A 13,740-nucleotide genomic window follows, 5' to 3' on the forward strand; every position below is an offset into this window, starting at 1 on the left:
TGAGATGTTTGGAACCTGCACTCTGATGACCCCAGAATTTCAAATTTAAAAAAATGGAGAAGTCTGTATGTTTGTCCAAATTACCTGCATTTCCTAGGCGAATGGCTACCAAAGTAACCAATCACCTAACTCTGTCATCTGCTGAAATAATGTTTTCTAGAGGATGAAATGTAATATCCCTATGTGGAAGAAAAAAAAATTTGGTTTATCTAATGAAATACCAACATTCCTGTGGGTTGCATATGAAAAATAAATAGTTAATATATACTATTTAAGAACATGTAGCATTGTTTTAATAATATAAACACTTTTGAATCTGATAGAGGCAAATTCAATGATGAAAATATTTGAAAAAATTGAGTTCATATTTAGTATTTAATATGACATCAATTATCATAATCAAGAATGTGACAAAAATTTTCCTTTATACAATGGGCTTCGATTTAAGTAATTAATAACTATCTTCTTCTTTTTCTTCTTCTTTTTTTTTGTCTATCAGGGCCTTGGACTCTGGGTCTGGGTGCTGTCCCTGAGCTCTTCAGCTCATGGCTAGCCCTCTACCACTTGAGCCATAGTGCCACTTCTGGTTTTCTGGTGGTTAATTTGAGATAAGAATCTCATGGACTTTCTTGCCCAGGCTTACTTTGAACTACGATCCTCAAATCTCAGCCTTCTGAGTAGCTAGGATTACAGGCGTGAGCCACCGGTGCCCGGCAATAACTATCTTCTTGGATCTAATTGCTGTATTCCAAAAGACTATAATTAAAAGGACACTAAATAGTGTGTAACGTGGTCTACTTAATTACAATCATCCTCAGTGATCTGCTAAGAACACAAATTACAGCAGACCTTTTTCTCAAGCATCTGTGCTGCTATTTCTGGCTCTTTACTTGGATTTGTTTCCCCTGGACACAAGGAGGATAGTATTTTAGGGCCTGATCCAGAAGGAGAACCTTGTAACCTAATATGTTTCGTTTTATAAGAATTTCTTCAGGTCAGGAAAGGAAGTAGTTAATCTGCAGATAGAAGCAGGGTTTGTTTTAGTCCAGTGCTTTTTGCCCTACTCATACGTGGTGGTTTCCTGTGCTATGGTGGGAGAGGAGGTTGAGCAGTAAGCTGGGAAATACAACGTGAAATGGTATTGACTTTTACAAATTACCCTCAATCCCACATTTTAAGCATATATTCATTACTTAGCTGTGAGATGATAAATATACAAAATTCAGTTGTTCCTAGATATTAGATTCAGGTAAACACCAAGTAGCAATACATTTCATACAAATTGTTTTGATGATAGAGTCTTCCTATTTACATTTCATACAAATTGTTTTAATTATTCCAGGTTATTCCACATTCCCTCATATACTAGTGCTGGATTGACTGGGAAAACATTTCCCGAATTTTTCCTGACTGATTTTAATATCATATTATCGAAATAGATTGATTATACATTATTTCATTACTTTATCTCCTCCCAATGTAGATTCTGAAGTTCAACTATTTGTGATCATTGGGATCTTATAATCAATCTACTTTTCTTTCATTGTAAGGATATATGTTGAGAAGATTGTTTTTCATTTTTCTTTGTGTACTTAGAGAATTGTAAATGAATTTCTGATAGCTCTTTATGAAAATAAACTACGTCTAGCTTTTGATCCACTCAGAAGCAGTTATATTAACATTTTTAAAATGTTGAATTAAACAAGCACTGACACTTCAAGACATTTCATGTGTACATTGCTTTTATGGACAATGTCCCTAGTTGATCTCTTAAAAGTATGAATTTCATACAAGTAATAAAAATCACTGTATAATTAAAATAAAATGTCAAGCTTTTAAAAATTACCTTTAAGTTGTTGTGCAAAGGAGTTGCCACTTAACAAAACAGTTTATGAATACAATATATCTTGATCAATGTCTTCCCCTTCAATATTCCAAGCTATCCCTCCCCTCTCTACCCCTCTTCACTCTTCTTAACTTTACGAGGTATACATTGTGAAAAGCCTTAAAATTGTCCATGACTTTTGGAATCGTCATTGTCACTTTAGCAGCAACTTTTACAGATCATTTTGAAGCATGAATGATTTGTCAGGTGTGATTTATTTAAGACAATAAACTTAGATGATTGAGTTGAACAAATCTGTGTTTGGATGTCTGCCAAGCATTTAGAGTGAATGAGTGAATGTAATGAGAGTGGATCACTTTGAGAGATGAATAATCAAAAGCCATAGGATGAAATTAACATTGCTCAAAAGATATGTCTCTTCCTTTTCTCCTTTGTGAATAATGAGGAATAGGAGGGTGAAATGCATCATGGGAAGTTCAGTACTTGCATCCCAAAATAACAACAGTAAATACATCTTAAATTTGCATAATGTATTCCATCTCACATGTGCATCTACTTTTCTATTAGAACCACACACACCTCCCATTACTTATACTCACAGCATTGTTCAAGAGAAATGATAAGAATTCAGAGTTAAGTAATTTGCTCAGGCTGTTAAGACATCAGATCTGTGTTCTATTTTCAGATGAGATAAGCAGGTTAGGTACCTTGGGTATTTTATATGTTTGTCTGAATTAGGGAAGGGAAGGGGAACATTAAAATGGTGAGACAAAGGGTAAAACGTGAACCAATACAACAGCAATACTTACAAGACAATATGTTGTAAACTAACTGTATACCTGGTGGTGGGAGGGGGGGCGGCTAAGGGGGAGGGAAGATGGGAAAAGAATGAGGCAGGAGGTAACAAGTTTGACAAGAAATATACTCACTACCTAACATATGTACCTGCCTTCTGTACTTTACCTTGACAATAAAATTTTTTAAAAAGACAAGAAGTAAAGATATAGATTCAGTACATCCTATTTGGATCCTTTCCTTGTCACTTGCCATGTTCCTATGGATGAAATACTTAACATTTCAGACCTCCTGTTTCCCTTGCTTGTAGTGTGTGAATTACAGTAGTATTTGTATTCTTGGGCCATTAAAAACATTACCTGAAGTAGTCTAGACTAGAAAAAATAATGAATAAAGATTGTCATTTATCAACATTAGTCAACATTTGTCTTTAGACATGCCTTATCAAATATTACTTATTTTTCTAAAGGGCCCATAAGTGTTTAATTGGATCCATGTGCAGATTATATGCAGATTATAGAACATTATAGATTCAGTTAATCTGAGTGAAGTTGGTATTCACATATTTTCCCCTACCATCAAGCAAGTCTGTCTTTAACCTCATAAATGTTAATTTCTAAAGATATGGGCCCAAAATCCTAGGGGTTTTTAACTTTCCAAGTAAAAGCCATTGTAGAAATCTCAGATTATTTTAAGTGTTACTAAGTACTCTATTATTTATCTGGAGGTGTTGAAGCTTTTTTGGTTCACAGTCATTTTGATATTTACTCTACACAGAATCAGATGTTCTGAACAGATTGTGTAAAGCACACTGAAAATCTTGTGGCTTACTGAATCATCTCACTAATCTGGACAATTCAGGAAATGTGTTGACTACACAACCCTGTCAAAGTGGTTGAAGCATACCTCTCAGTATCTGTGAAATAAGACAAGGAAATACCTGAAAAGAAAATTTATAGTGCATATGTGGGAAAATGTTGAATTTAATATAAAATTGTTTTTGATACCACAGAAGTATTTGCTTTATAGTAATATAAGGGTAGACTACTTAGGGCCCAGGCCCTGGACAAAATATTGTCTGGACATGGAGGAAACTAGTCACAAAAGACACAAATCATTTTAAAACAGATTCCAGCTGGGAAACAAAGCAACATGCCTCTGTCCCTCTTTAGCCACTTCTTGTTCCTTGAGTTCTAATAACGGTCCTATGACTGGGAGAGGATTTCAAGAAAGAACCTGATTAGGAATTAACAGCCAATAAGAATGTCTTAGGACCAACCAATAAACAGTAACCTCCAAACAAACGCCTAATTGTAATAGAGACAACAAAACCACTATACTGGGAAAGCAGCGAGCACTTCTAAATAAAGTTCTTCTACATGAAGTTCTTCACACTCAACCTTCGTTGTTTGGTGACTTTATCTGGCAAATTCCTGAGACAAGAACTTGAGAAAGCTTTAGCAGCAGCAACTGGCAGTGAAACTATGGCAACCACTGTTGGCATTGCTTGATTCTGAGCAGCAACACTGACAGGTGTTGCCTGCTGCTGAGCTGTAACAAGGGCTGCAGCCCTAGAAGTCTAGGCTGGCAAAGGGCTGTAATGTGAACAGACATGGCCTTCTGTAAACAGCAGCAAGAACCAGTAAAATTTAATGCTTAAATCCATAATAAGTGCTGTTCTAGTTTCCTCATGTGAAAAACAGGGCAAGGAATACCTGCAAAGGCATCTGTGATAAGCAAATGAGAGAACTATGAACAAAATTAGAATCATATAAATATTTAGTGAGTGACTATTGTGTGGATGAATAATCAGAGAATCCATATTTAATGAAGAATTTACAATTTATGCTCCTTATTTTGGACTTTAAAAGTTATTTTATTTGGAGGTAGGATACATGCATATGCTTGGGGTATATAATATTTTCATTTCATACTATCATCTAAGTAACTTGTTGGTTGGGAAACTTGGTGTCTAAAGGATAGGTGGTAAATATCTGATGGTCTTTGTCACATATTTTAAAAATATTTTGTAATAATTTCAGACATATGAAAGTATTCTTAATTCTTAGGCTAAAAGAAAAGACTCATTGCCTGCCATTTGCTAGGCTAGCCTCTGATCTAAACTTTCTGTATTTAATCTATTTGATCTCTGTATATGTAACACAAATTACTAGTGTGCTTCCAAGATTTAGAAAGAATTTTCAGAAGTCAAGCTTAGATTGCTTGGCTACAATTTAGAGCACTCCAAATTAATATATTAGAGAAAGTAAACTTTGCTTTGGGTATACTCTATTATTGCCAGAAAACTACAAAGAGACAAACAGAAGACAGCATTTTTTTTCTCTGTCTTTGCCCAAATCAAAGATTTTTATAAGCTTGTGCACATCTTAGGAAACAAGGAAGCTGTATTTGTTTGATTAGAGAATGCCAACTCTTCAAAGGGACTCCTGCTAGTCTCCTAGGTATACACATTGATTAAGATTTCTTATTAACATACAATCATCTCCAAATGTTTCCACTTAATTGCTTTTTATTTCAGTTAAGTACCAATGTTCTTTATTCTCACACGTAGTTTAATTAGCACAGAAGGTCACTGAGAGGTGTTAAGGCACAAACTTGCCCAGAGGAAGTGGTTTGATGCCTCACTGGCTTCTAATTATAGAGTATCCTAGAATCACAGAGTAAAAGAGATTTTAGAGGGGTGGAACAATAATGAAGAACCAAAGTGAGCAAGAGACAACCCTGTACCCATGAAGTACAAATGATTAGTACTAAATCTCATTTTCAGGTCACAGTTTGTATATGGTCATCAGAGAGTAATATAATATGTTGTCACACAATAATTTCTAGCTCATTTAACACTTACTGACCATCTATTATGTACCAACACTGTGGTGGATGCTTATAAGGAAGGCTAAAGTGTTGATGCAATACTATTACTGTAGTTCTAAGAGAATTATGGAATCTACTAAGAGAAATATAGAATCAAATACATAACAATTAGATATCCCAACTATAGTTAAATAAGAGCATGTTAATGCTTTTCTTACTAATATTGATGTTTTTATTACTAAGGTCTATCAAATATTCAGAGTTTAAGCAAAATGTTGCCAAATTATGCTAGAATCTGGCCATTTAGCCATTTAATCTGTGATGATACTTATGTGTCATCCAATAACAACATAGTCCTTAAGTATGAAATTTGCTTTAAATGCTTTAAATCAATGGGAGGTAGATTTTAGTTCATTATTAGATTAAAAAAATCCATCAAGTAATTTGCAACATAATTACTGGAAGCAAGATTTTTTTTTTTTTTTGCCAGTCCTGGGCCTTGGACTCTGGGCCTGAGCACTGTCCCTGGCTTCTTCCCGCTCAAGGCTAGCACTCTGCCACTTGAGCCACAGCGCCGCTTCTGGCCGTTTTCTGTATATGTGGTGCTGGGGAATCGAACGTAGGGCCTCGTGTATCCGAGGCAGGCACTCTTGCCACTAGGCTATATCCCCAGCCCCGCAAGATATTTTCAACAGCATCAAAATAGAATTCAATGAATAACATTTTTATTTTATATGCAACTTTTTACAATGGCATTGAAGGATTGAATCAAGGTATCCTTTTATTTTGTCGTAGTATACTTCAAGATATGACTCTTTTATCATCAAACTATGCCTTGGCTTATCAGGGATGATAAAGCTAGCAATTGTACTAAGGTCATATATTTTTAAAACTTAATAATAAAGAGGTAAATAGGCTGAGACAGCTTCCTGCCCGCTAAGCAGGCAAAAGCATGATGTAAATAATAAAATGAAAATTAAGCTTAGCCAATCAGAAACCACCTACTAGTCACTGAGAAGGACATTTCCACCATAATCCATCAAACAGATTATCTTTGTTTTGCTTCCACAACCAGCTTATAAATGATTCTCCCTTTTCAGTATAATTATATTGTTATTATTAAGGTTTTGTACGGAGGGGTTACTATTTCACAAGTCAGGTAATGAGTACATTTCTTTTTGGAAAATGTCTCTCCTCCCTTTGCATTCCCTCAGTCTACCCCTCCTGTCTTTGCCCACAAGGTGCATCGTTCACTGCCCACATGATATCTACTGAACACCATGATTGCATTTGTTCATCTTTCCTCCCTCCCTTTCTTTGCCTCCCTTTTGTTCCTCCCAACCCAATACAAAGACAACAAATTCCCCACAAAAGCAAAAATACATCACTACCCCTACACCACCGACAACAACAACGACAAAACAACAACAACAAAAATCCATGTTTCCAATGATTCTCTCTTACTACAACCGATACTCTCTTCTAAGTGAACACTGAATCAGTTTGGTCTGAAGCTGTCCAATGTAGAAATTTTTGTTAGCTGGGAAAGAAAATCTACAAAAATTGACTGTATTGCTATGTTCTGAACATGGCTTGTCCTGTTGAAACTCATGTTGAAATTTAATTGCCAATGTGACTGTGTTGAGAGGCAGTAGGAGATTTAGGAGCTAAGGCTATGCCAGTTCTAAGAGGTAAGTACTATGGTTGTCTCAGTTTTCCAGATAAGGAAGTTAAAGAAAAGAAAAAGTAACTTAAATGCCTAGAAGAGAAATGGGAATTGAATTGTGTGGCTCCAGAACCTTCCACACTGGTCCTTCAGCCGCAATGTTAGTAGCCATACATCACAACGTATGGAGAAGCATAAATACTTCATCCCTCATTAGCCTGATCAAGCACCTAGCATTGCAGTTCATTTGGTGAGAAAAATGTAGGCCATATCTGGACTCATTGCTTCAATTCTCTGGGCCTCAGTTTCCTCTGTGAAATGGTGAGATTGGGACATGAGACAATTATTTTATTTCTTCCTTTAAATGATTTAGAGTGTTAAATCATGATTCTCATAGAAATATAACACCAATACAATACTACAATTTATTCAAAGAATTAGAAATGCTACACCTTTATAGCTGAATCAGAAAAGCAAAACTGATTTTTCAGAGGGAGAGGCTGACCACTTGTCCCTTCCCCCACTGGACAGAATTTGCACATCTGTAGACAAGTGTTGCATGCATTGCTATCCATTATCCATAAACATACAGAGTTGTGAAATAGATCAAAGGAAAAGGAAGACCAAGAATCCTCACAGAATGAGATAGTTAATTCAGAGCTGTGCTAGACTGTACCTTGTTTTCCACTGAAGGTACTCAGAAATCTTTTCATCCAATTCAGTCATTTGCAATTTTTCCTCACACCTCAGGCCAAGTCTTGCAGGAAGTCCAATGTATAAAACAGGAGCAGGAAGAGTGTAGCTGCTTTGATGGGTGCATTGGGAAGGCAGAGAGATCCTCAATCACCAAAACAAATTCCAGTAGCTTCCTTAGAGCTGCCTTCAAGGCAGTTCCTAGTGTGCCCTGGCCCTGTGGCCTCTTCTTGCTTCACAGCCAACATGCTGAGATTTCCTGCTTCTCTCTTCTGTAGGCAAAAGACACAGCTGTCAAAGATGAATGCATTTTGCTAGCATTTTAAAGTTGATTAGGTCCCTGGGAGAGTGAGAGCCTGGGATTCCTTCTGATGAATCCTCAGAGACCAGCCCAGGGTTTTAAGTTTGAAATATGCAGACTTGCCCAGTACCAAACTTCCCTGAGGGCTGCGTGTTAAATCTCAGGAGAATCGTTTCAGTGAAGACCTGGAAACTCTTCTTTCCATCCCAGAGGGGCTTTGGTGTGTGTGGAGATTTGATGGATAGGTCATTAACAGAGTTCATGGTTTGGGCATGGGTAGGGGCTGGCCTGGCAGGATTTGTTTAATTAGGATGGGGAAATCCAAAATGGGTTATAAGTAACTTGTTAGAAACTCCGTGAAATCACAGAGACAATTTTGTAGTCTTTGTGTCACCATCATTTAAATGAGCATTAAGCACTGTGTCCACTGGGCAAGCATTTATTTTGGGAATATTTGCTGTTGCTGCAAAATTAGTTGGCATTATATTTCACGGTTTCAGCTATGTTCAAATGTTATTCTAACCATCTCTGGGATGAAATTTCCTTGGAGATTGATTTGGGGGTGGAGTGGAAGATATAGGTTTCCAGCTGTGGACTACTACAGAGACCACCTGGACCCACATTGTTCCTTAAATCTGATCTTCAGCTACACCTATGAGACACACTGACATCAGGCAAATGAGCATAAGGAAAGTACACAGCCTGATTAAATTGTATCTATACATGAGGATTTTCATAAAAGATTGAAGACTTGAGAGCCAGTGGCTCACATCTGTAATTCTAGCTAATAAAGAGACTGAGATATGATGATTGTGGTTTGAAGCCAGCCTGGACAGGAAAGATGTGAGACTCCAATCTCTAAATAACCAACAAAATGCCAGAAATGAAGCTGTGGTTCAAGTGATAGAGTGCTAACCTTGATCAAAAAAGTTCACAGACAGTGCTCAGGCCCTGAGTTCAAGCCCCAGGACTGGCACAAAAACAAATAAATAACAAACACTATTTACAAGCATTATTTATAAACATATATTAGCATAAGTAACTTATGTTTTTATTTAAATAAAAAATCATTTGTGTCGATTCAACAACATATAAATCCTTTTTGTGAATTTTTTATTTTACTATTCCAACCTCAAAATGAAATAAAATATCTCACTTTCTAAAATTCAAATTTTAAAATTCAGATGAACTATCTAGTATCTGCTTTTGGTATACTGAAAAGTGTGGACATTTTTCATCTAAAGGCTAGCCATCTCCACATATAGTTGGAAAAATAAAGGCAAATGGATATTCAAGTTTCACTATTATTATTTTTATTTGTTTGATGCTGGTATCATGGATCAGGCTTTGGGCCTCTTGAGCTTGCTTGGCTTGCTTCTTCCGCTGGTATTCCGCCACTTGAGCCACACCTCTAGTTAGGTGTTTTGTTGTTTAACTAGAGATAGTGTTCCCATTCTGCTCTATCCCAGCTGTCTTTGAACCACAATCCTCCGATCTCAGCCTTTAGAGCAACTAGGACTAGGTGGAGTGAGCCACCAGCACCCAGCTTTAGGTTTTATTTAGACTGAAAAGTAATCATTAAACAAATTGGTATATGATGTTTGATTTGAATAGAACATGCTGTAGAAAATGAGGACCAATGTCATTGCTAAGATTGTCAGTGTAATTTTATCTGCTAGTGGGGAGTCTATTGTGTGTAATAGTTATAAGTTAAGGTGGTTATGAAGAGAGAGATAGTTGAACAGAAACCATCATTTGCAGACATTAATGTTAATGAGATGAATGAAATACAAAGCTTGTTTTCTATGGAAGATGTTGGACTATTTTAGTAGAATAAAGAAGTGTGCAACTATAGATGAAATCAGATTAAAAGACCAAAATCAACCTTTTGTTTTATAGACTATTATATTGAGTGAGATAAACAATCCAGTTTCATTCAAAAATATGAACAGTGAGGCCCAGCATAGCAGTGGTTTTGTGGGTAGAACTCTGAGGAATGTTAACAGACAGCAAGTTAATAGAATGCCTCAGGCAATTACAATTAAAGACAAAACAGAGTGGAGACAGCCTTCATTGAGGATGGGACTAAGGGATTATAGAATTATAAAGGTGCATGGTGCTGGTGAGTCTGGCTGACAGATGGCTCTATTGGGGGAGTCATCTTAGAGAGTAGAGAGGGGGTATTGAATCTCATACCCTAAGATTCTGCCTAGCACTCAAGGGAGTCAGGAGTGAACATAGGTAATTAGAAATGAGACCTTTCTTTCACATTAAATTTGCTCGCATCGCTCTTCCATTGATCTTTCTGCCTAGCCCTGCATCCTTTTTCATTGTAACTTTAGACTATACTATAATAGCTAAAATATCTTTTTCTATATTTCTCAGAATTGTTCTAAATGCAATATTTGCATTTAGAACCAACTTGTCAACTATTCATTGTTCCTTATATCTACCTACCACTATGTGTGTGTATGTGTTTGTGTGTGTGTGTGTGCGCACGCGCGTATTTGTGTGTGTGCTTCTGTGTGTCTTTGTGTATGTGTCTGTGTGTGTTCTGGTCCTGGGGCTTGAACTCAGGCCTGGACTCTGTCCCTTCAGCTTTTATGCTCAAGGTTAGCCCTCTACCACTTGTGGCACAGCTGTACTTCTGGCATTTTGCTGGTTAATTGGTGATAAGAGTCTTATGGACTTTGCTGCTTAGGCTGGTTTCAAACTGTGATCCTCAGCTCTCAGCCTCCTACGTAGGCACGAGCTAGGCGTGCCTGACATGCTCCTGTCACTTTTGACCTATAACTTAGTCATGGTCAAGTAGATTAACATGCAGTAGCAAACAACCTCAGATCACAGGGAAGTAACAGCAAATGTTTACTGTTTGTGAGTCAATGACCTACCTCTTCATATGAGATGAACTAGAAAAGCTATTTCTCCACAGTGACTCATACCCAGGCTGACCAAGACTTCACTGCTTTACAACTTTGTTATCTAGTACATGTAGATTCATTGGCTATCTAGACATGAGAGTAGGAAGTAGGGAGAAAGCACTTGGAGACTTGGGTAAAGGTTAAAAATACACTTGTTTTTCTTCTTAACAACTCAGTGTCTGCAATGGCAGTGTCCAGAATAAACTTACTACAATAATGGAAATAATTAGTAATCTGCACTGTCTAATATGGTAGACACTGGGCTTATACTGTTAACAAATGCTTAAAATATGGCTAATGTAACTCAAAAAGTGAATTCTAAATTTAGGGAAAACTTAATCAACTTAGTTTTCTATGTGAAAAACTGAACTTGGCTTGTATAACCTCACTGGTAAGCATGAGGTCCTGAGTTCAATCTCCAGTATTACCAAAAAAAAAAAAAAAAAAAAAAAGGTAGGAAAATTAAAATTCCAATATGCATCTACTTGGTTCAAAAGACAGATATAAAAGAAATATGCAAGATTTATATGTAGAAGAATCAAGAATTAGGATTTAGAAACAGAAAACTGAAGAAGAAACAAAATACACCTCTTACTTGAGCAGGAAGAATCCATATAACATAATTAAACATAGCCAGTTCAGTGGCTCATACCTTTAATTCTAATCAGGAGGCTGAGATCTGAGGATCTTGATTGGAAGCCAGCCAGGGCAGGAAAGTTTGTGAGACTCTTTCCTTACAATTAACCACTAAAAAGCCAGAAGTGGAACTGTGGATCAAATGGTAGCATGCTAATCTTGAGCAAAACAAACATATAAATAAACAAAAATGCCTCGGTGACAGCACCCATGCTCTGAATGCAAGCCTCAAGACTGGCATAAACAAAACAAAATTAAAATATGCCTGGGATGGATGCCCCAGCACCATTGCACATACCTGGAATCCCAGCTAATCTGGAATTTGAGTCCTGGAGGATCATGGTTCAGAGTCAGCCCAGAAAGAAAGTTGTGAGTAACTATCTCTAATTAACTGGAAAAATGCTGGGTTGGAGTTGTGGCTCAAGTAGTAGAAAGCAAGAAGATAATGCTTCCTTTGTTCTGTTTTAGGTGGCAATCCAGGTGGGGGCTGGTGGCTGGCTTTTTCTTGAAGATTCAACATAGCAGGAAGCCTTACTTCACCTCATGCCCACTGAAGGAGTTTCTTTCCAGGTATGTTCCAAGAGAACTTTTCCTTTCTCAACTTCTGTCTGCACTTTGTGATGAAGAGCCAAGTAGCTGTGACGCCTCTGGAGTTACCTCCCTACTTGGTCCATTTTCTGTCCTAATAAACCAATGTTCTTTTAAGTGGTAGCAAGAGGAGGAGGCCATTATAAACACTTGCTTGAATAAAGCCTTTATGGTATTGTTCTTTCTGTCTAAACCATTCTCCCAACTTGTTCACCGGCAGAGCTTGAGAGGATTTTTAAAAACATGTTCTTACATTGCCATGTTTTCCTTGAGCTTTAGTCCTTAATTCTATCCAAATTACATCTTTAGAATTTTCTCTGTTAACACCTAATAAAATCCCTGGACAGAATCCTCAATATGCTGTTGAGTCTGGCATATCACTTGCTGTGTTTCTGTGTTCCTGTAAGACATGCCCATGTAGTCAGTGATGAATATTAGAATACTCCATGTTTTCATTTGAATTGAAGACAATATATACCATTCGAGAGGGAAACAATGAATGCTTTTAAGGTCTACCACCTCAGACACAGTCAAGTCAGAAGAGTAGAACCTACTCTAATAAGAGATTTCATAATGGAGAATGACTATCAAATAGGTTAGAGTTGATGAAAGTCAACAGGAACTCTAATTCCAAGGAACTGCTCTCATGGAAAGAGAGGAAAATGTACTGAGAGGTAGATGGGAGATTATTAGAATCAGAACCAGAAAGAGCTTATTGGTAAGGAGTTAGGAACACACAGAAAGTGCCCAGACAAGTAGGACTAAAGCTAATCCAGTCACCACTGGATTGGCTGATCACAGATGAAAGAAAGAGCATTCTCAGTGTTGTTTTAGAATTGTATTGTATGGTTTTGTGTAGAATTATATGCCTTATTATTCTCAGGCTGCAGAAATAAATTGAACACAAGTTTATAACCCTTTAATTTCTCAGGTTCTAGAGGCTGTGGAGTCCAAGATGAAGGCACTAGCAGGCTTGGTCTCTGATGAGGGCCTTCTTTCTGGGTCAAAGAACCACACTCTCTGGCCCTCGAATGATGGAAGAGGCAAATGAGTTCACTGTAGACATAACCCCATTCATAAGTGCACCATCCTCATGACCTGATTAACCCCAACACCATTGCATTGGCATTAAATATTTCAACACAAAAATTTTAATGGAGCTCTGAACATTCCGTCTACAGCAACTGGAACTTCTTTTATTCCTGCTTAGTCTCTTGCCAATGCCTCTTCCTGAATGAACCCAACCAAAACTACAATTCCTTTCCTTTCCTTTCTTTCTTTCTTTCCTTCCTTCCTTCCATCTTTCTTTCCATTCCTTCCTTCCTTTCCACCTTTTTATTTCTTTTTCCTTTTTCTCTCTTCCTTCCCTTCCCCTTCCTTCCATTTTGCTCTCTTTCTTTCTTCCTCCTTCCCTTTCTCTTTCTCCCTTCACTCTCCTTCCTTCCTTCCTTCCTTCCTTCCT

The sequence above is a fragment of the Perognathus longimembris genome, chromosome 1, assembly GCF_023159225.1.
Source record: "Perognathus longimembris pacificus isolate PPM17 chromosome 1, ASM2315922v1, whole genome shotgun sequence".
Taxonomy (NCBI): Eukaryota; Metazoa; Chordata; class Mammalia; order Rodentia; family Heteromyidae; genus Perognathus; species Perognathus longimembris.